This window comes from Macaca nemestrina, chromosome 2 (assembly GCF_043159975.1).
Source record: "Macaca nemestrina isolate mMacNem1 chromosome 2, mMacNem.hap1, whole genome shotgun sequence".
Classification (NCBI taxonomy): Eukaryota; Metazoa; Chordata; class Mammalia; order Primates; family Cercopithecidae; genus Macaca; species Macaca nemestrina.
The window spans coordinates 124,887,317-124,912,598 of record NC_092126.1 but is presented as its reverse complement, the minus strand read 5'-3'; the positions used below and the strand labels follow the sequence as shown (position 1 = coordinate 124,912,598).

The 25,282-nt window shown below is 40.1% G+C and overlaps 1 long non-coding RNA gene across 1 annotated transcript in view; it reads left to right on the top strand.

The window, feature by feature from the left end:
• The first annotated feature begins 24,745 nt into the window (after positions 1-24,745).
• The window catches only part of LOC139361776 (uncharacterized), a 29,856-nt gene continuing 29,319 nt past the window's right edge, over positions 24,746-25,282 (top strand). The window contains exon 1 of the long non-coding RNA XR_011619403.1: positions 24,746-24,846. This is a non-coding gene — a long non-coding RNA (uncharacterized lncRNA). The remainder of the gene's footprint in view (positions 24,847-25,282) is intronic.

Below are 25,282 nucleotides of genomic sequence, written 5' to 3'. Positions count from 1 at the left end.
AACTCCTGGGCTCAAGGGATCCACCCACCTCGGCCTCCCAAAGTGCTGGAATTACAGGCGTGAGCCACTGCACCTAGCCTATAGCATAATGTTTTTGTAAAAGTTCTGTAAGTTGTAGAAACTGAAATTCCAACTAATATATTATTCTAAGATAATAGAAAGATTTTATTTTATTTATTTATTTACTTATTTTTGTGACAGAGTCTCCCTCCGTCACCCAGGCTGGAGGGCAGTGATGCAATCTCAGCTCACTGCAAACTTCTCCTTGTGGGTTTAAGTGATTCTTGTGCCTCAGCCTCCTGAGTACAGGCATGCGCCACCACACCTGGCTAATTTTTCTATTTTTAGTAGAGATGGGGTTTCACCATGTTAGTCAGGCTGGTTTTGAACTCCTGACTTCAAGTCATCCCCCCACCTAGGCCTCCTAAAGTGTTGAGATTATGGGCGTGAGCCATGGCACCCAGCAATAGAAAGATTTTAGTGTCCACTTATGTGTGTGTGTGCATCCTTTAAAAATCAATAGATACATAGATTGATTAGGAAACATCTACACTATACTTTTTAGAAAAGTATCTTTCAGAGTTGTGCGAATGTGTGTGTGTGTTAGAAAACATCTGCACTATACTTTAATAACTTATTAGAAAACATCTGCACTGTACTTTAATAACTAATTAATTGGTCTTCCATGCTTTGGGATTTATTCTCTGCATGAACAGATCCAAGGAGACCAGTTACAATTATTGTACAAACTGAGACCAAATTAGGCAGTAGACTCTCCTGATATTCTAATATTTTGAAGTGTAGAAGGAACTGTTTGAATGCCTAATAAGGCTTTTACAAATTTTGGGACTTCATGATCAAAGCAAACTACGATTAATACTCATGGAAGATTAAGTAAGAGAAAAATGCAAAGGTGAATCAATATCCCTGAGAGAAGAGTGAGAAATACAGCAAGCCAGCAAGCATTTTAGAACCTATAGGATTCCTCTTTTCAAATAATAATTTTATATATATTCAAACATTCTCTCTCTCTCTTTCTCTCTCTCTACACACACACACACACACACACACACATTCGCACAACTCTGAAAGATACTCTTGTTATCCTCCCATTTCACGAATATAGAAGCTGAGGCTTAGAGAGATTATATTGTTCAACTCAGGACACTGTGTCCATGAGTGGAGGGTTCCTTGTTTAAATATAGATATGGCCAACTCTAGATCCCATGCTTTTATTTACTCCTATTCACAGCAGTATTTCTTGAAGTATGAATTATGCTACCTGCATCCAAATAGCGGGGGAAGCTTGTCAAGTGTTCATTCCCAGGTGTCCAGTGCAGCTGCAATTTCTGAAGTTGGAGCTTATGAGTCTCCATGTTTCTTAAGGGCTCTGAAGGTTGAGAAAAACCACTACCGCGTTGCTGTCATGGTTTTGAGTAAGAGTGGGACATTTTGTCCAAACCCAACTTAGCAAGTACCAAGTTTACTCAAGAGTCAAATAATAGAAGAGAATAATGCTCCTCAAGGGCGTACATGCTGTTGTTGTTGCACACAATTCCTCTCCCATTCACTAGCATTTTACCTGAGATTTTCAAGAGTGTAGACACTTTTCCAACCATTTTCAAGCTGTTGTTGTGTGCAGTATACACAAAGGAAACATTGAGTTTGTTTAAATAAACATTTGTAACTCCCAAGAAGAGTATATGCCTATTGATTCTTTCCACTACATTCTAAATATTAAGTTGAAGCAATACTTTCATCAGAGGGACCATTATTCTGCCTACGCTGTTCTCTGTATCAAACCCCTTGAGACTGGTGGAAATACCAAATATGATGTGGCAAGTGTTTCTTCAGTAAAAGATAGAAGACAAAAAATGATGTGAAAACGATCAAATAATATGTAACAGCTGATTCTTTCAGCCTTAAGGAAGTTATTAGAATGTTTCCTTCTCCAAAGCCTTACTTTCTTTAAAAAAATGAAAGGAAGATGGGAAAGGGGTGAAAAGAGGTTGTTAAAGCTTAAACCTTGCATTTTCTTCCCTCTCAGCTTTTAGAAACAATATTGAAAATTTGAAAATTTCTTGATACAGGGACAGAAAAACAACAGTAAATAATTAAGAAGCTGAGTCATTAGGGATGTGAAGTGCAGTCAGACCTGGGTTTGAGGCCAGCTCTTCTACTGAGCATTAGGATCTTGGGTGAGTTCCTTATCATCTCTCTTCAGTTTCCTCCTCCTTAAGTGTAATAAGAATGGGACTTATTTCATGGGGCTCAGAATCCCCTTTACATGAAATAATTGCATGTGCAGTGGATAGTACGGTGCCTGGAACATAGTAAGCATATAAAAATCATTAGCTATTATTGTAACTGCTATTGTCTATTTCTTCTATGATACTTACCACTGATGTTGAACGAAAACTTCCTTTAATAGAAACTAAATAAGAAATGTAGTGTTACAAATTTCATGAGTTCAGGAGCTTATGAAAAAAAAAATAACAAGAGGCCATTTAACAACATTTCTAGGCTTGTGTGATTTTAAGGGCTCCACTGTGCCAGGTGTATGCTGCCTTAAACAAGTGCCTTATTGTTTCCTGGATTGTGCTGCTGTAAAGATTTCTTCTGTTTTCTTCCAGAGCCAGAGTTGCTGGTTTCTTTTCTGTAGACCAGCAACTCCCACACCGCTCCGAGATAAGGTTTGAGAACCAAAAATAAAGCTGTCTTGTGATACCGAGGAAAAGTTGATAGAAATGAGGTTAGCTTGTCAGTCTGGTACGTTTTCGGAAGATCTCTTCGTTCTAGTTCTATTACTACGTGCGGGATTACCATAGTGATTTTTTTTTCTCTACTAAAAATAAAATTTCCTTCTATATATAGAATGTGTGTTTAGTACAGAAAAATTGAAAAAAACAGAAAAGTAGAAATATGAAAACAAGTAATTTATAATTCTGAAGAAAATTACAGTTAACACTTTGGATGCTTCATTATAGACTTCTTTTTTCTTCCATGGAGTTTTATATATACATATATATAATTTATATTTTAAATATATATATTTTTATATAAATATATATATATAACTCCGTGGAAGAAATATATATATATGTATTATGTATACATTTCTCATTAACAAGCAAAACTGTGTATAGAGATTTGTTATCTGTCTTTTCTCCTTAAGGTGGTATCATAGATATCTCCTATCATAGTATATTTTCCCAATTTAGTTACTTTTTATTGGCATGAAAAATATTTTTAAAGAGTGTTAGAAAAGTCTACCACTCAGGTGTGATTATATCATATTTTAGACTTAATTTTTTACTTATTCACTTAGTCATCAAATTTGTATAATGCACTTACTACACAAAAAATACTAGACCGGAACTTTTTGTGGACAGGAACTTTGATCATGTCCACCTCTATCTCCAGTTTCTAGTACAGTGCCTAGCAGGTAGAGATGTGCAGCAGATGTTATTGAACAAATGACTATTGAGTAAACACTTGTTAGTATATCCCTTACCTCAACTAGGGCGAAGTTTTTAAAAAAGTCACATTGCTGTCATGCAAGTGTATCTGAGCCAACTCTGTGTTGGATTCTGAAGTGTAGGGGTGACAAACTTGACTCAGTGAATAGGTTTTTTTTTTGTTCCAAGGTCTGGGGGAAAGGAGATCCAGACTCAACTTGTTTTATGGTTTTTATGGGAAAAAAGGATCTTTGCCTATGGTATTTGTGTGTGTGTGTGTGTGTGTGTGTGTGTGTGTGTGTGTGTGTATGCCCATGGATGTATATAAAAATGTACTTTCATGGTCAGACCCCGTGGCACATACCTGTTACCTCAGCACTTTGGGAAGCCAAGGAGGGCGGATTGCTTGAGTTCAGGCTCAGGCATTTGAGACCAGCCCGGGCAACATGGAGAAACATCGCCTCTACTAAAAATACAACAAATTAACCAGACTTGGTGGCACATGCCTGTAGTCCTACCTACTTGGGAGGCTGAGATGGGAGGATGGCTTGAGCCCAGGAGGTCGAGGCTGCAGTGAGCTTAGATCACACTGCTGTACTCCAGGCTGGGCAACAGAGTGAGGCTCTGCCTCAAAAAAAAAAAAAAAGTTCTTTCAAAGAAACTCTTCACATACATATTTATGTTTTGAACAGAAGTATATTTGCATTTGGTCTGCTGAGACCTCTCAAATTACTTCCATAACCTCCCCTCAGTGTTCCATCAGCCTTCCAAGTACTGAGAACGCGGCACCCTCACAGCAAAGTGCCTCATAGGTCAACTCAAGCTGGCGCTAGGCAGAAAGTGGTTTCCAATTTGAAAAGGTAATTTCGTCTCTAAGATTTAAGATTAAAAAATAATTGAGGCCCAGGAGGACAGTCTGTCCTATAAGAAAAATGACTTCTTCCCTTGTGACACTTTCTTGTTGGAAGTGAGTTCAGAGTAGAAGTTGGCTGGGAATGTGTGTAGCCTGAGCAGATGGGAGTGGGGGTACGGAGTAGGACCCATTTCCAAACTCACTTAGGTCAATTCATTGAAACAATCATAATAAGGAAGATAATCATACAGCACAGACTCTGGCAATGTTTCCATGTCCTCAGCCTCATCCCTGTGCCTGTAAAACATACCTATTATGCTATGACTTTTCTGTCTGTGCAACAGGGATGGACATAACGCGTAATGTTTCTTTGTTACCTCCATATTATATTGTTTTTAGGGTTGAATCCAGAAGGAGTAGTGCTAGCTCTCTGGGTTGGAGAAAAGTACCTAACAGCCACTGCATTACTGTTATCTTTAAAACATTTGATATGTTTTTATCGAAGTAATATGCACACATGTTTAAAAAGCTGTACAGAAAGACTTGTCATGAATGCAATTGTCCCCTGCTCTGTCCCCTCCCCACCACCAGAGGGAGACCCTTTTAACCATTTCTATTTTCAAGTGATTACCTTAGTATCTCTAAATGATATTCATTTCCTACTATTTTTTAATTGTTCCAATTGCATTGTCAACTGCTGACTCCTCAGAAGGACCATCAGAAAAGCCTGTTGATTAAGCAAAGCTGAGTTTTTAGACTTAGTCCAGTAGGGAGAACACCTTCATAGACTCCTAGTCGTGTCTCAGAAGGAAGAGGTCAAGGAAATATATTTGTAGAGTTTAGGGTGATTTTCAGGCTAGTCTTGCAAAGCAGACACTGATTGGAATTGGGCTGAGGTTACAGCATACTAATTTTTGATTGGTGGGAAAAAGGTGAAACTTTCAACCAAATGTTGATGTTTTAATAAGTAAGCTGTTTAATTAGTTCACAGTGTAATCTTCCAGGAGTAGTTATTCTTTGGAGCAAAGAACTCAGTAATTTATTGTTTTGTTCCAGCATTGTTTAGCATAGAAACAGAAGGCAGGTTTAGTATGGGTTCCTAGGACAGTGTTAAGTAACTTTGTGCTATGATCATGAAGATTGAATCAGATTGTTATTGTTATTTATTTTTTAGAGGCAGAGTCTTGCTCTGTCACCCAGGCTGGAGTACAGTAGTACAATCATAGCTTACTGCAGCTACAAACTCCTGGGCTCAAGTGATACACCACCTCAGCCTCTTGAGTAGCTGGGACTACAGGCATGCACCACAATGCCCTGCTAATTTGAATTAGATGATTTATACCCACCCCCACCCCACTTCTTATTCTTCAAAACTAGCCCTTTCCTTCAATGACCAACTCTACTCATGCAAGCCAGAAACTTAAGCTTCCTAGTTTTTGCTCCATCACCACAGGTAGCATCTCTTTACCATCCTTTCCCTCAAGCCCCAATTTTGTAGGATGGATTTGTCCTATGATTCTTGATGATAAGGAAACTCATATTTCTTTAGTTTGCCAAATTAAATAACATCAAACTCAGACTTCATCAGTCTACCTGGCATGATGTCTAATCAGAGTTATTTTGGGTACCCCCTCCCCTCAGGGCTGGAAAATGGTTCCAGGGACTTAATGAGTATTAAGAAAAATCAGGGTACTGGGCTTGATACCTGGGTGATGAAATAATATCTATGACAAACCTCTGTGGCATGTGTTTACTTATGCAACAAACTTTCACATTACCCCCAAACCTAAAATAAAAGTTAAAATAAATAAATAATCAAATTGATAAGTAAATAACAAAGAAAAATAAATTAGTGGTGACTCTTTTGTTTCTCTCTTACCTGGGTTCATTTGAGGGAGGATGGTTCTGAAGCCCCTCTTTCTTTTTTTTTTTTTTTTGAGACGGAGTCTCGCGCTGTCACCCAGGCTGGAGTGCAGTGGCCGGATCTCAGCTCACTGCAAGCTCCGCCTCCCGGGTTCACGCCATTCTCCTGCCTCCGCCTCCCGAGTAGCTGGGACTACAGGCATCCACCACCTCGCCCGGCTAGTTTTTTGTATTTTTTAGTAGAGACGGGGTTTCACCGTGTTAACCAGGATGGTCTCGATCTCCTGACCTCGTGATCCGCCCGTCTCGGCCTCCCAAAGTGCTGGGATTACAGGCTTGAGCCACCGCGCCCGGCCCTGAAGCCCCTCTTTCTTCTCTTCCATGCCAGATGTGGTTGCTGGGACTTCATACCATCTTTTAACATTAAGCTTAGTGCTCAGTCCCCAGGGATTCACATACTCGCTCCATCAGAGCTCTTGTCAATCATAAGTAATGAGGCATGCGTCTTCACTTTCACCGAGCCCTTTCATTTCCCTGGTTTTGGGGGAATTCAGTTTATTTTCCCTCCCTTCAATTTTTGAAAACCTCCATCTCTGGCACTACCAGTTCTAGCATTCTAATACCTGTGACAGTTAAGGCCACAGACTCTGTTATCAGCCTTCCTGGGATGAAATCATCATTTTTCCCAGAGCTCTCTATGCCATGGAGCTCCCTAAGCCTCAGTTTCCTGGCAAGTGAGAATGACAATAAATCCCTACTGCATAAGGTTGTGGTGAGGAACAAATAATGTAATTGTCATGAGGCATTCTTTGCACTATGCCTGGTACTTAGTAAACCTTCAGTAAAGGTCAACTATTCTTATAATTATTATATTGCTCTGTCATTTGAGGAACTGTTTGTTTGAGACAGAGTCTCGCTCTGTAGCCCAGGCTGGAGTCTTGCACTGTAGCCTAGACTGGAGTCTTGTGCTGTAGCCCAGGCTGGAGTGCAGTGGTAAGATCTCAGCTCATTGCAACTTCCACCTTCTGGCTTCAAGGGATTTCCTCCTCAGGCTCCTGAGTAGCTAGGACTTCAGGTGCGCATCGGGTTTTTACCACGTTGGCCAGGCTGTTCTCGAACTCCTGACCTCAGGTAATCTGCCTGCCTCAGCCTCCCAAAATGCTGGGATTATAGGCTGAGCCACCTGCCTGGCCTAATCTGAGGTTTTTAAAAACAAAGTCTTCAAGTTTTCCCTGGGGCAAGGGAAGCTCAGTTCTCCAGGACATAAAGCCTTGCCTCTTTTCTAAGGAGGAGAGGAGAAGAATACAGTGAAAGTTAGAAGTAGATGATTTCTCAACCTGTTTGCCCTGTTGTATTAGAAACCTTGGTTTTATGACAGTACAGGGCCCTAGATCAGCAGTTGGCAAACTATAGCCTGCAGGGCCCCTTGTCTGATTTTACAAATACAGTTTTGTTGGAACACAGCCACACCTGTTTAAGTTTTATCATGGCTAAAAACAGCTTGATACTATATAAATCTATGTATGACCCACAAACCTAAGATGCTTAATAGCTGTTCCTTCAAGAAAATGTGTTCAGGCACAGTGACCCACGCCTGTAATCCCAGCACTTTGGGAGGCTGAGGTGGGTGGATCAGGAGGTCAGGAGTTCAAGACCAGTCTGGCCAACATGGTGAAACCCCGTTTCTACTGAAAATACAAAAAAATTTAGCCAGGCACAGTGGTGGGCGCTGTAATCCCAGCTACTCTGGAGGCTGAGGCAGAAGAATTGCTTGAACCCAGGAGGCAGAGGTTGCAGTGAGTTGAGATCTTGACACTGCACTCTAGCCTGGGTGACAGCAAATCTTCGTCTCAAACAAAAAAAAAAAGTTTGCTGATTCCTGGCTTAGACCATTTAGGTTGACTTAGAATTTAAGTTAAAGTGCATTGAAATTAAATGTGCATTGGTGAGTAGTGTGGGGTCAAGGAAACTACTCTGTGATGCTCAGCCTTCAAACAGGATGACATTGACAGGTCCTTCATGTTAACTGAGCAGGAAAGGCAAATAATTGAGTCAAGAAACATCCCCACTGCCTTCCTTGTGTGCCATAGTGGGCCTCCCAGAAACTCCTTCAGGTTCTGCCGTTAGACATGGGCAAGAGAAAATCCAACTTTTAAAGGACCCCATGTATTGTAAATATCCAAACACAAAGGTAGTTTTTCTTTTCACTCTTGAAAGAAAGTTGAGTAAACAGCAAGGAAGGAAGGAGTGTTTAACCTCACTGGGCCAGTCCCCAGAGCCTGAGGATGCAGGGCCGGGGCATGTAAGTGTGGTGGTATGAGGAGGGGTGACAGGGGAGGAGAAAATTACAGCCTCTGTGCTGGGAAAACAGAGCTGCCTTTTTTCAAGTTGGCTGCCCCAAGTCACCCTAAGCAGATGTCCAGATAGACTGAGTTCCTTAGATAACTAGATGGTATCATTTTTTTGTTTGTTTATTTATTTGTTTGTATTACACTTTAAGTTCTGGGGTACATGTGCACAACGTGCAGGTTTGTTACATACGTATACACGTGCTATGTTGGTGTGCTGCATCCATTAACCCGTCATTTACATTGGGTATATCTCCTAATGCTATCCCTTCCCCATGCCCCCACCCCACGACATGCCCCGGTGTGTGATGTTCCCCAGCCTGTGTCCAAGTGTTCTCATTGTTCAATTCCCACCTGTGAGTGAGAACATGGTATTTCTAGTTCTAGATCCTTGAGGAATCACCCCGTCTTCCACAATGGTTGAACTAGTTTACAATCCCACCAACAGTGTAAAAACATTCCTATTTCTCCACATCCTCTCCAGCACCTGTTGTTTCCTGACTTTTTAATGATCACCATTCTAAATGGTGTGAGATGGTATCTCATTGTGGTTTTGATTTGCGTTTCTTTGATGGCCAGTGATGATTAGCATTTTTTCATGTGTCTGTTAGCTGCATAAATGTCTTCTTTTGAGATGTGTCTGTTAATATCCTTTGCCAACTTTTTGATGGGGTTGTTTGATTTTTTCTTGTAAATTTGTTTAAGTTCTTTGTAGATTCTGGATATTAGCCCTTCGTCAGATGGGTAGATTGTAAAAATTTTCTCCCATTCTGTCGGTTGCCTGTTCACTCCGATGGTAGTTTCTTTTGCTGTGCAGAAGCTCTTTAGTTTAATTAGATCCCATTTGTCAATTTTGGCTTTTGTTGCCATTGCTTTTGGTGTTTTAGTCATGAAGTCCTTGCCCATGCCTGTGTCCTGAATGGTATTGCTTAGGTTTTCTTCTAGGGTTTTTGTGGTTTTAGGTCTAACATTTAAGTCTTTAATCCATCTTGAATTATTTTTTGTATAAGGTGTAAGGAAGGGATCCAGTTTCAGCTTTTACATATGGCTAGCCAGTTTTCCCAGCACTATTTATTAAATAAGGAATCCTTTCCCCATTTCTTGTTTTTGTCAGGTTTGTCAAAGATCAGATGGTTGTAGATGTGTGGTGTTATTTCTGAGGGCTCTGTTCTGTTCCATTGGTCTATCTCTCTGTTTTGGTACCAGTACCATGCTGTTTTGGTTACTGTAGCCTTGTAGCATAGTTTGAAGTCGGGTAGTGTGATGCCTTCAACTTTGTTCTTTTGGTGTAGGATTGTCTTGGCAATGCAGGCTCTTTTTTGGTTCCATATGAACTTTACAGTAGTTTTTTCCAATTCTGTGAAGAAAATCATTGGTAGCTTAATGGGGATGGCATTGAATCTATAAATTACCTTGGACAGTATGGCCATTTTCATGATATTGACTGTTCCTATCCATGAGCATGGAATGTTCTTCCATTTGTTGGGGTCCCCTCTTATTCCCTTGAGCAGTGGTTTGTAGTTCTCCTTGAAGAGGTCCTTCACATCCCTTGTAAGTTGTATTCCCCGGTATTTTATTCTGTTTGTAGCGATTGTGAATGGGAGTTCACTCATGATTTGACTCTCTGTCCATTATTAGTATGCAGGAATGCTTGTGATTTTTGCACATTGATTTTGTATACTGAGACTTTGCTGAAGTTGCTTATCAACTTAAGGAGATTTTGGGCTGAGACAATGGGATTTTCTAAATATGCAATCATATCATCTGCAAACAGAGACAATTGGACTTCCTCTCTTCCTATTTGAATACCCTTTATTTCTATCTCTTGCCTGATTGCCCTGGCCAGAACTTCCAATACTATGTTGAATAGGAGTGATGAGAGAAGGCATCCTTGTCTTGTGCTAGTTTTCAAAGGGAATACTTTCAGCTTTTGCCCATTCAGCATGATAGTGACTGTGGGTTTGTCATAAATAGCTCTTATTATTTTGAGATACATTCCATCAATACCGAGTTTATTAAGAGTTTTTAGCATGATGGGGTGTTAAATTTTATCAAAGGACTTTTTGCATCTATTGAGATAATCATGTGGTTTTTGTCATTGGTTCCGTGTATGTGAGGGACTATGTTTATTGATTTGTGTATGTTGAATCAGCCTTGCATCCCAGGGATGAAGCTGACTTGATCGTGGTGGATAAGCTTTGTGCTGTGCTGCTGGATTTGGTTTGCCAGTATTTTATTGAGGATGTTCTCATCAATGCTCATCAGGGATATTGGCCTGAAATTTTCTTTTTTTGTTGTGTCTCTGCCAGGTTTGGTATCAGGATGATGCTGGCCTCATAAAATGAGTTAGGGAGGAGTCCCTCTTTTTCTATTGTTTGGAATAGTTTCAGAAGGAATGGTAGCAGCTCCTCTTTGTACCTCTGATAGAATTCGGCTGTGAATTCTTCTGGTCCTGGACATTTTTTGGTTGGTAGGCTATTAATTACTGCCTCAATTTCAGAATTTGTTATTGGTCTATTCAGTGATTTGACTTCTTCCTGGTTTAGTCTTGGGAGGGTGTATATATCCAGGAATTTATCCATTTCTTCTATATTTTCTAGTTTATTTGCGTAGAGGTGTTTATAGTATTCTCTGATGGTAGTTTGTATTTCTGTGGGACCAGTGGTGATATCCCCTTTATCATTTTTTATTGTATCTATTTGATTCTTCTCTCTTTTCTTCTTTATTAGTCTGGCTAGCAGTCTATCTATTTTGTTAATCTTTTCAAAAAACCAGCTCCTGGATTCATTGATTTTTTGAAGGGTTTTCTGTGTGTCTGTCTCCTTCATTTCTGCTCTGACCTTAGTTATTTCTTGCCTTCTGTTAGCTTTTGAATGTGTTTGTTCTTGCTTCTCTAGTTCTTTTAATTGTGATGTTAGGGTGTCAATTTTAGATCTTTCCCGCTTTCGCTTGTGGGCATTTAGTGCTATAAATTTCCCTCTACACACTGCTTTAAATGTGTCCCAGAGATTCTGGTATGTTGTGTCTTTGTTCTCATTGGTTTCAAAGAACATCTTTATTTCTGCCTTCATTTCATTATGTAGCTAGTAGTCATTCAGCAGCAGGTTGTTCAGTTTCCATGTAGTTGAGCAGTTTTGAGTGGGTTTCTTAATCCTGAGTTCTAGTTTGATTGCACTGTGGTCTGAGAGACAGTTTGTTATAATTTATGTTCTTTTACATTTGCTGAGGGGTGCTTTACTTTCAACTATGTGGTCAATTTTGGAATAAGTGTGGTGTGGTGCTGAGAAGAATGTATATTCTGTTGATTTGGGGTGGAGAGTTCTGTAGATATGTATTAGGTCTGCTTGGTGCAGAGCTGAATTCAATTCCTGGAAATCCTTGTTAACTTTCTGTCTCGTTGATCTGTCTAATGTTGACAGTGGGGTGTTAAAGTCTCTCATTATTATTGTGTGTGAGTCTAAGTCTCTTTGTAGGTCTCTAAGGACTTGCTTTATGAATCTGGCTGCTCCTGTATTGGGCGCATATATATTGAGGATAGTTAGCTCTTGTTGAATTGGTCCCTTTACTATTGTGTAATGGCCTTCTTTGTCTCTTTTGATCTTTGTTGGTTTAAAGTTTGTTTTATCAGAGACTAGGATTGCAACTCCTGCTTTTTTTTTGTTTTCCATTTGCTTGGTAGATCTTCCTGCATCCCCTTATTTTGAGCCTGTGTGTGCCTATGCACATGAGATGGGTCTCCTGGATACAGCACACTGATGGGTCTCGGCTCTTTATCCAATTTGCCAGTCTGTGTCTTCTAATTGGAGAATTTAGCCCATTTACATTTAAGGTTAATATTGTTATATGTGAATTTGATCCTGTCATTATGATGTTAGTTGGTTATGTTGCTCATTAGTTGATGCAGTGTCTTCCTAGCATTGATGGTCTTTACAATTCTGCAGTGACTGGTACCGGTTTTTCCTTTCCATGTTTAGTGCTTCCTTCAGGAACTCTTGTAAGGCAGGCCTGGTGGTGAGAAATCTGTCAGCATTTGTTTGTCTGTAAAGGATTTTATTTCTCCTTCACTTGTAAAGCTTAGTTTGGCTGGATATGAAATTCTGGGTTGAAGTCTTTTCTTTAAGAATGTTGAATATTGGCCCCCACTCTCTTCTTGCTTGTAGAGTTTCTGCCAAGAGATCCACTGTTAGTCTGATGGGCTTCCCTTTGTGGGTAACCCGACCTTTCTCTCTGGCTGCCCTTAATATTTTTTCCTTCATTTAGCTTTGGTGAATATGTCAGTTATGTGTCTTGGAGTTGCTCTTCTTGAGGAGTATCTTTGTGGCATTCCTGAATTTGACTGCTCGCCTGCCTTGCTTGGTTGGGGAAGTTCTCCTGGATAATATCCTGAAGAGTGTTTTCCAGCTTGGTTTCATTCTCCCTGTCACTTTCAGGTACACCAATCAGAAATAGATTTGGTCTTTTCACATAGTCCCATATTTCTTGGAGGCTTTGTTAATTTCTTTTTACTCTTTTTTTTTCTAACCTTCTCTTCTCACTTCATTTCATTAGTTTGATCTTCAATCACTGATACCCTTTCTTCCACTTGATCAAATTGGCTACTGAAGTTTGTGCATGTGTCACGTAATTCTCGTGCCATGGTTTTCAGCTCCATCAGGTCATTTAAGGTCTTCTCTATGGTGTTTATTATAGTTAGCCATCATCTAATGTTTTTTCAAGGTTTTTAGCTCCTTTGCGATGGGTTTGAACATTCTCCTTTAGCTCGGAGAAGTTTGTTGTTACCGATCCTCTGAGGCCTTCTCTGTCAGCTCATCAAAGTCATTCTCCATCCATCTTTGTTCCGTTGCTGGTTTGGAACTGCATCCCTTTGGAGGAGAAGAGGTGCTCTGATTTTTAGAATTTCAGCTTTTCTGCTCTGGTTTCTCCCCATCTTTGTGGTTTTATCTACATTTGGTCTTTGATGATGGTGACAAAGAGATGGGGTTTTGGTGTGGATGTCCTTTCTGTTTGTTAGTTTTACTTCTAACAGTCAGGATCCTCAGCTGCAGGTCTGTTGGAGTTTGCTGGAAGTCCACTCCAGACCGTTTGCCTGGGTATCACCAGCGGAGGCTGCAGAACAGCAAATGTTGCAGAACCGTAAATGTTGCTGCCTGGTCCTTCCTCTGGAAGCTTCATCTCAGAGGGGCACCTGGCTGTATAAGGTGTCAGTTGGCCCCTACTGGGAGGTGTTTCCCAGTTAGGCTATTCGGGGGTCAGGGACCCACTTGAGAGGGCAGTCTGTCATTTCTCAAATCTCAAACTCTATGCTGGGAGAACCACTACTCACTTCAAAGCTGTCAGACAGGGACGTTTAAGTCTGCAGAAGTTTCTGCTGCCTTTTATTCAGCCATCCCCTGCCCCCAGAGGTGGAGTCTACAGAGGCAGGCAGGCCTCCTTGAGCTGTGGTGGGTTCCACCGAGTTCGAGCTTCCTGACCGATTTGTTTATCTACTCAAGCCTCAGCAGTGGCAGATGCCCCTCCCCCAGCCTCACTGCTGCCTTGCAGTTCGATCTCAGACTGCTGTGCTAGCAGTGAGCAAGGCTCTGTGGGTGTGGGACCCTCTGAGCCAGGCGTGGGATATAATCTCCTGGTGTATGCCGGGTGCGGTGGCTCAAGCCTGTAATCCCAGCACTTTGGGAGGCCAAGACGGGCAAATCACGAGGTCAGGAGATCGAGACCATCCTGGCTAACACGGTGAAACCCCGTCTCTACTAAAAAAATACAAAAAACTAGCCGGGCGAGGTGGTGGGTGCCTGTAGTCCCAGAGCTACTCAGGAGGCTGAGGCAGGAGAATGGCATGAACCCGGGAGGCGGAGCTTGCAGTGAGCTGAGATCCGGCCACTGCACTCCAGCCTGGGTGACAGAGCGAGACTCCGTCTCAAAAAAAAAAAAACAAAAAAAAAAATACAAAATCTCCTGGTGTGCCGTTTGCTAAGACCATTGGAAAAGCGCAGTATTAGGGTGGAAGTGTCCCAATTTTCCAAGTACCATCTGTCATGACTTCCCTTGGCTAGGAAAGGGATTCCCTGACCCCTTGAACTTCCCAGGTGAGGTGATGCCCTGCCCTGTTCCGTTGGCTGCACTCACTCTCTGACAAGCCCCAGTGAGATGAACCTGGTACTTCAGTTGGAAATGCAGAAATCACTTGTCTTCTGCATCACTCACACTGGGAGGTGTAGACTGGAGCTGTTCCTATTCAGCCGTCTTGGAACCTCCCCGTTTCTTGTCTTTTTTTTTTTTTTTTTTTAACAGCTTTATTGAGATATATTCATATACCATATGATCCACCCATTTACAGTGTATAATCTTCTGGTTCTTAGTACATTCACAATTATGCAACAATCACCACAATACATTTTAGAACATTTTTATTATACCAGAAAAAAACCAGTACCCCTTTGCAATCACTGTCCATTTCCTCCCAACCCCATCAGTCCTAGGCAATCACTAATCCAATTTCCATCTCTCTAGATTTACCTATTCTAGACATTTCATATAAATGAATTCATATGATATGTGGTCTTTTGTGACTGGCTTCTTTCATTTAGCATAATGTTTTCAAGGTTCATATATGTCATAGCATGGATAAGTACCTCATTCATTATTGCCAAGTGATATTCCATTGTCCACTCATCACTTGATGGACATTTGAGTTGTTTCCAATTTTGGGCTATGGTGAGTATTATTGCCATAAACATTCAGGTACAAGTTTCTGTGTGGCATGTGTTGTCACTTCCCTGGGGCACCTAGGAGCACAACTGCTAGGTCATGTGATAAGTCTACGTTTAACTTTTTGAGGAATTGCCAAATTATTTTCCAAAGTGTCTGCATTGTTTTGCATTCACACCAGAAATGTATAAGGGTTCTAGTTTCTCTATATCTTTGTCAACACTGGTTATTGTCTGTCTTTTCAACTATAGCCATCCTAGCAGGTGGGAAATGATATCTCATTGTGGTTTTGGTTTATATTTCCCGCATGGTGTTGAGTGCCTTTTCATGTTGAGCATCTTATTGGCTATTTATATACCTTCTTTGGAGAAATGTCTATTCAAATTCTTTGCCATTTTAAAATTGGGTTATTTGTCTATTATGACCGAGTTGTAAAAGCTTTTCTTTTTGTGTTTTGGATACAAATCCCTGATCAGATGTATGATTGTGTAGGGGAGGAAAATATCTTTTTCCTTCTACCCTTCTAGGTTCTCAGCTGGGGCTCTGTAACAAAAGATAGCTTAACAAGAGAAAAATGGTCAGAAGTTTATTCACATGTGTGTATCATATATACAGAGGAGAAACTCAGGGCTGAGTAACTCAAAGAGATGACTAGAACTTAGGCTTATATAGCACCTTAACAACAATAAACAACAGCTTTTCAGAGAAGTTACAAAACAGGAAAAGGACTGAGTTTCTAGGGCAACAAATTATGGGAAGGTGAATATGTAAGTAACTAATAGAAGATAATAATTAATTATAAAGTTTGTTATGTAGAGTCATGTGGTGCCACCTCTGGGCTGATAAGGGTCTAGGTTTGCCACATTTGTGTCCTGCTTTTAGGCCATAAGGAGAGGGAAGAGAGCATTTCTTGATCTGCTTCTTCTCAATTGCCTTCAGCTCAAAATAATCCTTGTGCCAAAATGACGTATTTTGAGGTGGAAAGTTCTATCTTTCAGTTGCAAATATTTTCTCTCATTCTGTGGGCTGTCTTTGCATGTTCTTAATGGTGTCCTCTGGAGCACAAAAATCTTAATTTTGATGAATCCACTTCACCTACTGTTTCTTTCATTATTTGTGCTTTTGGTGTTGTATCTAAGAAGACTGCATACCTCAAGATCATGAAGATTTACTCCTGTGTTTTCTTCTAAGAGTTTTATAATTTTACCTCTTAAATTTAGATCTATGATCCAATTTGAGTTAAATGTGGTAGAGAATAAGCCTCATTTTTTTTTTTTTTTTGTATGTGAATATCTTAGCATCATTTGCTGAAAAGACTACTGTTTTCCCATTGAATTGTCTTGGCACTACTGTGGAAAATTAATTGGCTATAAATTTGAGGTTTTGTTTCTGAATTATCAATTCTATTCCATTGATCTATATCTATCCATCTAGACTTATATTATGTTGTCTTGATTACTCTAACTTTGTAGTTAGTTTTGAAATTGGGAAGTATGAATTCTTCAAATTTGCTCTTCTTTTTTTAAAGGTTGTTTTGGCTATCTGGGGTCCCTTGCACTTCCACATGAATTTTAGGATCAACTTGCAAATTTCTGCTAAAAAAGCTAGCTGGGATTCTCATAGAAATTGTGTTGAATATGTAGATCAATTTGGGGAGTATTGGCATCTTAGTAATATTAAATCTTCCAATCCATGAACATAGAATATTTTTCTCTTTGTTTAGGCTTTGAGTTCTTTAAAAAAATGTTTTCAAAATCAGAGTTTTCATTTTGGATTTCTTTCATTAAATTAGTGTCTAAGTATTTTGCTCTTTTTGGTGCTATTATAAATGCAGTTGTTTTCTTGAATTTTGGTTTTGAATTATTACTAATGTCTAGAAATACAATTGATTTTTGTATATTGATCTTGCATCCTGCAACTGTGCTGAACTTGATTATGAGTTCTAACAGTTTTTAGTGTAGTTGCTACCCAGAAGTCCTGGGCCTGAGCCCAGGTCCATCTTCCATCCTGTCCTGCCCAGCATATTTGTGCTACCATACAGTCTAGCAGGCTTTTAACATTCAGGCTGGAGGACTATTTTCAGATGTTGACTGCAAGGCCTTGAATGGGATTTAAGTTGATTTCTAACTTCTAAAAATTTTGACAAGTTATGTGGTCACAATTTATATTCTTTCTCTGGGTCCCACAAATAAGAGAGGTGTGTTTGTTTTCTGTCCATATAACTCTGCTGCTCCACTGCCCCCACCACTACTTACTTGTGTCTAGTTTAATGCATTTTATTCTATCATTTAGATGTTCATTCTTTTGGGTTAAAGCATTATTCTTTTAAGACCTTCCTTTGTCAGAGACAGGTTGCTGAAATGAGGCTGGATGAATGAACACTTGTCAGGCATAGTATAAAGTAAATGTGATTAAACTGAAAATGTGTCCTCTTTTGGGTGCTGGTGTTGGGAAATCATAATCACAGTAGCTACAACATCTGTCAAAAATAAAAGATAAACTTTGTTTCCTAAAATCTTAATTCAGGAGAAAGCCAGGCTTTTCTCTAAAATGATCTTTTCCCTTTTTCCTGTTTTATTTTCCTCTTTTTATTATTTTTATGACGTATTAAATTGAACCATTTACTTGCAGCATGCTAGTTAAGACAATTTTCTTAGCATTTGCTGAATGATTTGGCAGGCTAGACGTCCTAGAGCTAAATTGTAAAATCCCATTAAAGCCTAGTCATATAAAAATAAAAGATGCTGCCTGGTACACTCCATGACATGTTATGGTGAGGTCTCATCACATTACAATAACAAATGCCAAAACGAAGTGACTACTGTGTAATAGAATATGATGGAGAGAGAGTATATTAGTGATGCAGCCAACTGCATTTAATTAAATCCCATGTCCAAATTAGTTCCCTGATTGGCATGTAAAAAGACAACATGTTTACTATGATAGTTGAAATAGCATGATTATTGTTTTAGCACACAGGCGTTTTAGCCTGTCCCCCACCCTCTTTTTTTTTTTTTTTTGTCTTCAAGTGTCTTGCCACCTCAAGCATGAGGCAGGTATAACTGAAATCCCTCTTGTCTTGGGTGAAAAAGAAACAGGCTCTCATAGGCTAAGTAGCTTGCTCAAGTCACCAGCTAATAAAGAGCAGAGCTGGAATACAAACTCAGGTCAAGAAGATTCCAGAGTCCATGGTCTTTCGTTTATGCCAAAGACTGGCCAGCTGTGGCCTGCAGCCAAATCTGGCCAGCTGTCTGGTTTTGTGCACCTCAGAAGCCAAGAATGGTTATTATAGTTTTAAATAGTTGAGAAAAAAATCAGAAGAATAGTATTTCATGATGTGTGAAAATTACAAGAAATTAAAAACTTAAAATTTCAGTGTCCATATGTAAAGTTTCATTGGAACACAGTCATATCCATTTATTTATGTATTAACTACAGCAGCTTTTGCATTACAATGGCAGAGTTTAGTTGCAACAGAGATTATGTGGCCTGCGAAGCCCAAAACATTTTCTACCTAGACATTTATAGAAAAAGTCTGCCAGCTTCTGATCTATTCTATGGTTCTTAAGCCAAGTTAAATGTAAGCATTTAATGTTAAATTAAATGTTCAGTTGAAGGCTGGTGCCCAGGGATCTGCATATTTAAAAATAAACACCTAGTATCATTTGGAATACTTTCTGAAGTAATTATGATTACTATTACTGTCTTACATTATGATTACGTGTGTATTTCTTCCTCTCCTTTATCCATCTTTGAGGGCTAAGACCATGCTCAAGTATCTTTGAATGAAAAAAACAAGAGTAGAATTTATGTATTAATTTATCAGACATATATATCTGAGTATTCATTGTATGTCAGGTCCTCTTCAGTGGTAGAACAGAAGACCTACAGTCTGGGGGAGGACAAGAAAAAGGGCCAGGATAAAGCTACATGATAAGAAGTCCACATTAATTGATTAGAATAATACTTGCTATACATAATGGTAAGTCATAAGACCCTTCAAGATTCAAAGAATAAGTTGTTTTGGCTCCATGATAGCATTAGATGTATCTTACAGAATTTAAGAGTTTATACATTGGTAGTACAAAAATAAGCTGTAATGTATAGCTATCACTGGAATTTGGGGGTCAGATAACCAGGGGTTAACTGTGTTTAGATTGAAATGATGAATTAGTACGAATCCACAGGACTCATTTGTATAACTATTGTCTGGCTACTATATATTATAAAAACCCAACCTATAGATATCATGAGCTGTAGATGGAACCAGATAAAGAGAGCCCATTTAACTTCAATAGGAAGGTGTCTAGAGATTAATTTTAGCACTTAGTATCGTTTTGACATGTAGAATGCTATGTTGAATAAATCTAATGGATTTTAAAGTATTTTTTAGAACTTTGACTTAATTACGATTTTCTTGGAACTGTTTAAGGCTCCTACTGTCAATATGCTAAGGTAACATCTTAGAATGGGAAAATAAATTTTCAGTTGAAATGTTACTGCCATCCATTAGACACAGAAGAAGCAGCTGTTACCACACTGCCAAAGCAGGGTTATTTTTTGAAAAACACTAGTACACGCTGTAAGAGCAGAAAGTAGAAAATTACAATGCCATTTGAAAAAAAAACTACCCCAACGACTTAAAAATAAAGACTTTTATGTAGCTGTATGTATTAGTTATCTATGGCTGCATGACAAATTACCCTCAAGCTTAGCAGGTTAAAACAACAAATATTTATTATCTCATAGTTTCTGTGTGTCTGAAATCTAGGAACAGATTAGATGGGGAATTCTGGCTTAGGATCTCTCACAAGATTACATGGCCAGGGCTATAGTCATCTCAAGGCTCAACTGGGGCTGGAGAGTCTTCTGACCTCTCTCGCACGGTTGTTGTCAGGGTCCAGTTCCTCATGGGCCGTTAGACCGAGGCTCTCAGTTCTTCACTGGCTATTGGCCAGAGGCCTCTTTCAGTTTCCTGGCACATGAGCATCTTCATAGGGCAGCTGGCTTCCATCAGAATGAGCAAGTGGGAGAGCAACAGACAGCCAGGCAGAACTCCCAGTCATTTTTTAACTTAATCTCGGTGGTGACATTCCATCATTTTCCTATATTTTATTCATTAGAAGTGGGCCACTAGGTCTAGTTTGCCCTGAAGGGCACAAGAGCATGAATACTAAGAGGAAGTAAGCCCCAATTTTAAAATCATATTTGATTATAAGAGGAAAACAGACGTAACAAATCCAACTGTTAGAGAAGCGCCCTTCATCGGTAAAATGTTTGTTGAGTGCCTACTGTGTGCCAGCCATGGAGGATATGATAGTGTTCAAAACCAGCAAGTTTCCCTGCCTTCATGTAGCATACTTTTTGTAGGAAATAAACCATTAGAAAGCATACTATATAGTGTCTGGTACAGAAGGCTCTCAAAAGATGTTAGTTTTTTTTTTGTTTTTTTTAGGGTAGATGGATATCTACCCTTTCCCAGAAACAGAGCCAAACTCCCGAGTTTGTTGCATCTCTAATCCTGTTGTACACAAATATGATTTGTTTAACTGGAGCAGAAATGGCTTTTCTTTCACTTATGCTTGAAATAGGCGATTCATAATAGTTCACAACACTACATACTCGTAACTGCTTTTGTCACATTTGTGTTTTTAAAGTGGCCTTTGTCAGAAAAAAAATATGAATAAAAACACTAAAGAGTCCCACAGAAGTAGCTGTCCTGGTAGGTTTCCTGCAGCACCGTGCCGACCACTGTATCCTTTTGCATTACACATGCCAAGTTGACCTAATGTCTTCCAGCTCCGAATTATTTTAATTGCTTTTTTTTTCTAGATGCATCTTTTCAGTCTCTAAAGTGCTCTTTAAAAAATGGCTTCTTGAACTACAAACAAGATTTCAAATGTGTGCCTGGTTCTGCCAGGCAATTCTGCAGTTGCTTTCTCTAATTAATATTCCATATCTCAAAAAAACTGTCTCAAGATTTTAATTGACTTTTGTCACCCCCATCTCATTCAAGTACTGTGCCGGCCATTCTCGTACATTATTAATAAACCATGCGTACTGTGTGTGTTTTTTCCCTGCTGCCTGATGTTTAGTTCTTTCTTGAACTTTGTTTTGAATGACAATTGAAGGATAATTTATTGTGCTGGGCTTCCGACACCAGTGTGGTCAGCTATAGTTTGCTGTGCTAATTAGGAAAAAACTATCAAAGAAGTTATTCACTTTAGAGAGTAGACATAGCTTCATTTGTCTTATACATAAACTCCTTCATACAGTGTAGAGCTAACTTCCTATACTATTGAGAGAAGTACACTAACAAAGCTGAGTTGTAAAATATTTTTATAGAAATATTGATTTAGTCCTCTCAGGTTTAAAAATAGGTTTCCAAAATACTGTAAAAGGATAAGAATTTTGATGAATACAGTGATACAGTGATTATTTATTAAAATGGATTCTTTGAAAGCATTCTTTAAGATACTTAAGTTCTTCCATTCATCGTTCTTTGTTGTTAATTTCACAGATTCTGCCAACTGAAACTTTCTCCCAGCCCCTTTCCAATGTATCAGAAATTTCACATGGGTTGCCACCAAATGAGCATCATTGATGCAGTGTAGTGTTGCTCTGAAGCCTGTTGATCTTCTCTGTGGATCCATCTATTCATGGGACTTCTAGGCATGGAACATCTATTTGTAGTAGTGTTGACCTTTTCCCCTGTTCAAATAACATTTTTGTAGTGCTCTTTTTTTCACCCAGGTTGGAGGGTAGCGGTGTGAGCATAGATCATTGCAGCCTCCCTCGTCCTGCTCAAGGCTCAAGGAATCCACATGCCTCAGCGTCCCACGTGGCTGGGACCACAGGCTTGCACACCACACCCAGCTAATTTTTTTAAAAAACAGTATTTTTTAGAGATGGAGTCTCACTATGTTTCCCAGGCAGGTCTCCTTCCTTCAGGCAATCCTCCTGCCTTGGCATCCCAAAGCGCTGAGATTACAGGTGTGAGCCACCGCACCCAGCTTGTAGTGCACTATTCAAGTTTGTTTCTCCATCTAAAAGAGAAAGCACAGCCAACTTCTACTCAGATCACCCAAGTACTGTACATGGAAACGACTGTGCAGGCAATTGCTTTCACCAATGAGTGAAGACACATCACAAAGAATCCATCCCCATGAGGAAGAATTACCAAGGGAAACACACCCAATACATTTAGGATTATTTTTCCCTCAATTATCAGAATACTGGAGTCTAAAGATAGTACAGTTACAAGAACAAATATTTTGGGCTTCTTATCTTTCAAGCTAGGTAGTTATAGCTAGAGGAAAGCAGATGGATTTTAGGAAAGTTACTTGGGTATTTTAGAGTATGGCCGGCTGATCTTCTATTCCAGACACCCACTGGGACAGCCAATAATGTTATTTTCCTGTGGCCTCTGACCTTTTTACTGTATTTTTGCTGTTATCCCATGTTTTGTTAGGGCTTTCTGACTCCAAACCCACAGCAACTCTGAAATAACTATTAATACTGTGCCCATGATCTCCCTGTTTCCTCTCAGATCTGTTCCCCACCTCCCCTTGCTCTGCTTGGTGGCCAGGAGGCTGGGCCCTGCCAATGACATTTCCCTGGCTCCCTTCCCAAGTTACTTCTGACTGGTTTGGCCATTGAAAGGCACTGGAAGGCGGCTGAAGGGAGAGAGAGGGGAGAAACCGGGTTTTTTTTTTCCTCTTTCTTTCTACCTGGCATGGGAATAGGGGTAGGAGTCCATTATTGGCTGCTTCTCCTTCATGATTCAAGCTCTCAGTGGTACGGTTCCTCCCTATTTGGTCCAATCTCTCGTCGGGCAGCTCCAGCTTCTGGGGTCTGTTACCAACACTCACTCTTTGTCTGCCCCGATCCTAAGGTAATAGCCACTTTCTGCTATTAAATTTTTGCTTTACCTCACTGTGCCATTTGACTTTTCAGTTCATCCAACCTTTTGTAACTAGTTCCTTGTATTAAATTTTGTTTGTAAAACTGCCTGATGTAAAGATGTCTGCTTCCAGGAAGATGGAACAGACACACTTTACCATATTTTTTCTGCTAAGTAGAACTAAAAGTCCTGTACATTATATTTAAAACACATAAGAAGACTGAAAGGTAGAGAGAAGAAGGCAGACTGGCCAGGGACGTCAGGATCCAAATGATGGTGCTGGGTCTCCAGGTTTCCTTTTTGCCTCATATATGTGAGACTGGATGCTGGAGAAACTGGCAACCCAGAGCTGATAATGGGTGAAGATAAACAAGCCCCAACAAGAGCCTGCTCTCTCAAATCAAAGGACCTCGAAATGGGCAGCCTTGCAAGACACAAAACTTTAGAAAATAACTGCCTGACAGTAGCCAAACCCCATAGAAAAATTAGTGTCCCATTTCTACCCCTACTCCCACCGGCAAAGCCTGAGTGGGAAACTTTGGGTCCCGTCTTTGCCAGGCTGTAATGGGGATGCCAAATGACAGGGCTGCAAAATATGTAAAGCAAAAATGATAGAGCTACAAGATAAAATAGACAAATCCAGAATTAGATTGAAAATGCAAACACCCCTCTCTCAACTGATAGAATAACTCGATAGAAAGCCAGAAAGATATAGAAGAACTGTAACACCACCCACTAACAGAATCTAACAGAAGTTTCTAGAACACTATACCCAGCAACAGCAGAATACACATTCCTTTCAAGTGTCCACAGTACACATACTAAGACAAGCCACATCATGAATCACAAAGCAAACCTCAACAAATTTTAAAGAACTGAAACCCTATGGAAGGTGATCTTTGACCACAGTAGAATCAGACCAACATGAGAAAGATGACACAAAAATCTCCCAACACTTTGGGAAGTAAACAACATAGTTCTAAATTATTTTTCGGTCAAAGAGGATGTCTCAAGGGAAATAAAAAAAATACATTGAACTGAATGAAAATACAATGTATCAAAATTTGTAGGTCACAGCAAAAGCAGTGCTAAGAGGAAAATTTATAGTGCTACTGCTTACATTAGAAAAGAGATGAAGTCTCAGATCAGTAATCTAAGCTCTGGCCAGCTGAGGTCACTCACACCTGCAATTCTAGCGCTTTGGGAGGCTAAGGCAGGAGGACTGCTGGAGGCCAGGAGTTCAAGGCCAGCCTGGGCAACATAGTGAGACCTTGTCTCTACAAAAATTTAAAAAAATTGCTGGCCGGGTACAGTGGCTCACGCCTGTATTCTCAGCACTTTGGGAGGCTGAGGCGGGCAGATCATGAGGTCAAGAGATCGAGATCATCCTGGCCAACATGGTGAAACCCTGTCTCTACTAAAAATATGAAAATTAGCTGGGCATGGTGGCGTGCACCTATACTCCCAGCTATTCGGGAGGCTGAGGCAGGGGAATCACTTGAACCTGAGAGGCAGAGGTTGCAGTGAGCCGAGATCGCTCCACTGCACTCCACCCTGGCAACAGAGCGAGACTCCGTCTTAAAAAATTTTTTTTCCAGGTGTAGTGGTGCAAGCCTGTCATCCCAGCTACTTAAGAGGATGAAGTGGAAGAATCACTTGAGCCCAGGAGGTGGAGGCTGCATTCAGCTATGATCTCACCACTGCACTCCAGCCTGGGTGAGAGAGCAAGACCCTGTCTCAAAAAAAAAAAAGGAAAAAAAAAATTCTAAACTCCCACTTTGAGAGCCTAGACGGAACAGAGCTCAGTGAAGTGACTGTTGATAAGGTTTAAGGCAGTGTTAAGAGAAGGCAGGAAAGGACGGCAAAGCATCCAAGTTTAGCAGCAATAGAAAGTGCTAGCACTCTTCAGGCCTGAAGGCACAAGAAGGGAGAGTTTTTGCTGAAAACTGGTGTGAACTGTAGCTCTAGGATAAGAGAGTCTGGCAGGAGCTTGGTATGTGTTAGAGAAATGCAGTCACTGCCAGTGTGGAAGGAGGGAGCCAGGGATTGAATAAACACAGTGGCTTCTCTCTCTTTGTGCCCTCTGATATCCTAGAGTGCTGCCCATTGACTGAATGCATTAGGAAGCCAGAGGGCAGGGAAGACTTGCTGA